This window comes from Diabrotica virgifera, chromosome 6 (assembly GCF_917563875.1).
Source record: "Diabrotica virgifera virgifera chromosome 6, PGI_DIABVI_V3a".
Lineage (NCBI taxonomy): Eukaryota > Metazoa > Arthropoda > Insecta > Coleoptera > Chrysomelidae > Diabrotica > Diabrotica virgifera.
Genome location: NC_065448.1, coordinates 82,817,482 through 82,821,038, shown reverse-complemented (window position 1 = coordinate 82,821,038; position 3,557 = coordinate 82,817,482).

Genomic DNA, 3,557 nt, shown 5'->3' with positions numbered 1-3,557 from the left:
GTTTGGGGGGGGGGTTTAAACGAACAAAACCCCCATAAAATTTGTATGGGGCGTCGGGTGTCCAAATTTCACTATACAGTGGAACCTCGATTATCTGTCTCTCTATTAACTGTTAACCATTTTGTAAGAGAGACTAAAAACTTTTTTTACAGTCACCTCCTGTTTTCATATGATATTTTTTGACATGTTTTGTAGTAAATTCAATTATCTATTTACTACAAAACATGTCAAAATTTACATGTGAAAACAGATGACCCTAAAAATGGTTTTTCGTCTCCTACAAAATTCATGAAAAAGCAGATAGGAGGTATTGTCACATCACCGACGATATACCAGAAGTATATGTGGCCATACCAAATAATACATCCTTGATAAATATAAACATTTTTATTGCACAAAATATATATATTTCTATATATATATTTTTTTCCATAATCATCACTACGATGATGATTCATTTGTATTGAATTGTACATTGCAATTCTCTGATGTTTGGGAAAAAGGGCTTAAGTCAGAATTGCACATCGATAATGTTTTGATGATTTCTGGACCAGAAAAATCGGCTCTTTTTATTGGTACATACAGTTTAAGTCTGCAACACTTTTTTTATGGTCCAGAAATCATCAAAACATTATTGATGTGCAATTCTGACTTCAGCCCTTTTTGCCAAACATCAGAGAATTACAATTTGGTCATAAATGACCAATGAGCAATTTTAATTTAACCTAAATTACTACTGTTCCTTAAAATGAAGAGCTTACCCTATAGCGTCTCTTATCTAATCTAACAAGATCGTGCACTATTCTAACATACACAGGCACACAAGCACTACGCTCTGCTTTTCACTATCACCTATCACTCAAACTAGTTCAAAAGGCTTTGTCCTCTTCAATCTTCTAGTTTGTCCAGTAGTAGATATCGAGGAGCTGGATTTCCTCAATATTCTCATACTTATGAAGTTGTTGTTGCTCATGACCTCCTGCTATCTTCTTGATGACTATATTATCCAGGTTCCATTCCTAGGTCTTGATATTTGTTTATAAAGTAATATCTTATTATGCATCGACAATGTGGAGTTTCTTCCAACTAGTCAATACACTTTTTATAGGTATCTTTCTTTTGCCTTTCATAGCCACAACAAGGCTATAATACGTTTCCTTCCTGGTTTTTTTGTAGACCACTTTCAGCTGATTCTAAAAAATTAAAATGAATGGTAATTTTTCTATTCTTTACAATTAAAAATCAAAAGAAATAGGAAATAGGTACTACTATTTACAGGTAATAATATGCATAAATAATTCGTTTCCTAAAGAATACAGAAAATTGAAAACGTTTTTATAATACTTACATAATTGTTTAAACAAAAGAGACCCAGCCAGAGCAAAACTAACAGACAGAACTGCAAAAAAGCCACTAATTTCCATTTTCCCACCCCCTTATCTTATATGCATTTTCCAATCAAAATTTTTAGGTTGTCATGAATTCATGAACATGAAAGACTCAACCTCAACAAATAATAATAAACAAAAAGCTCTACAGCTCTACTTCCACTTCCCGCCAAATGGACACAGGTTGGTGACACTGAATTCACGCCAAATAAATGAAAAAATAGAACAATTTTCTTTTTCGTCAATTTCTTCACGTGAAGTTTATAACGAACAAACTTAGATGTCAAAGTGTGCTTTTACACGTCAAATTTGGCCTTGAATAACTTGGTCAATTTCTTGTCCAATTTATTGTTGATGTAAAGTGGACTTTTAGGTATTACCTAGGGTACGTTTGAACTATTTTTGATAAATAAAAAGAAGAATAAGATGACATTTTCATACTTTTTCGATTATTTGTCATTATTGTTTGTTTGCCAATTTGGTTTTATTCAGTTTTGTACTGTTATAGTTATTTTATTTAGTAGTTAGTTATTTGTGCATTAAGTTTGTATATAATAAATACAGTCTTGTATGTTGTTTGTATATGTACAGTGAAATGGAGGAAAAGAAAAGAGTTGTAAATTTCACATAGGACGAAAAATTGAAGTTAGTTGAATTGTCATTATTGAAATTATTTTAAAATATATAATATGTTGAAAATTGCTTTTTATTATTAATTTTTAATGACACACTTTTAGTTATATCATGAATGGGTTTTTGAAACACAACACTAGTTTGTTAGGTAGTAGGTAGACTACATAATTTTGTCAACAGACCTGTAAAAAACTCCAAAGGATTTTCTATATTTTCCAACACATATTATATTATTAATATAAAAGAAAATACAAAATTACAACTAATAATATACCTAATATTACAGAATAACAGAAAAATTAAAGTAAGAGCAAATTATTGACAAACGTCACAAGTACATTAGTCAAAATTGTAAAAACATAACCCGACTGTCAACGATAAGTAATACCTAAAGTTTAGGGATATCGAAATCCGTATCCTAACGTAAGGTAATGCTTAAGTGGTTTAGGCAATTCTTATCGTATGGTGAAATCCGTTTTAGAGTTAGGAAGTACCTAAACCCACTTAGGTAATTCTTAAATATTTAGGTATCGTTGGTGAAATCGGGTATTTATCTCTCCCGAGAATTTGGACCAATCACGAGTCACAGATTTTCGATTTTTTGACACTTGACAGTTCGATTGTCAACTTTCGAAAATGAAAATAGATCCATTTACCACAATAAAACTAAAAACAAATTTGTTTTTAATATTCTGTGTTTACCTCTTTAATTTTGTTATTTTTATCCATTTTTATTTTGTTCTGTAGTATTCTGTACTTTTATTGATCTTTGTAGGTTAATTGGATAATTGGATTTACTTACTTGTATTTATCAAAGTGCACTCTAAAAATGAATTCAAATTCAGAAGATGTAAGTGTAATTATCATGGGCGCCCGCAGGATTTTTTTTCAGGGGGGGCAAAATAAAAAACTGTTGTATGTAATACTTATATTTTTAAAACGTTAAGAAAACAAAATATTGCAACTTCTTTTAGGAACAAATAACAAAACCACGAAAGCAACTCTTAAAAAATACAAAACAAAATATTATAATAAATGTTATTAATGCTAAAAGGTAATAAAAGTAATACCTAAAAGTAATACAAAATAGCATGCAATTTTATTCTTAACTAAAAACCAGTCTTCTGTTATTTTGACAAAATTCGTCTAGTATTTTAGTGGAAAAATTGGAAATATATAATAGACGATTTCGATGGATACTCAACAATGCTAGCCCAACAAGTCTATCTTGTCCCATTGTAGCTCTTATCCACGTTTTAATCCTGCGTAAGGTGCTAAAACTCCGTTCAATTGTGCAGGTAGTACACGGCAAAGTAAGTAGAAGAATCACTTTGACTTTTATAGACGTCAATTACAGTCATATAAAAAACAGCTCCTGAAAATTACTATTTAAATAGTAAAATAATATATTTTGGGCTTGTAAAACTCGATATATTACATCCTTAATAGTTTTTTATTCCCCGTGACCAAGAAAAACCTAGAAGTTAATTGTATTTGAATTTATTTTACCCCATTTGGGGTTTCCGTTTGGAGACG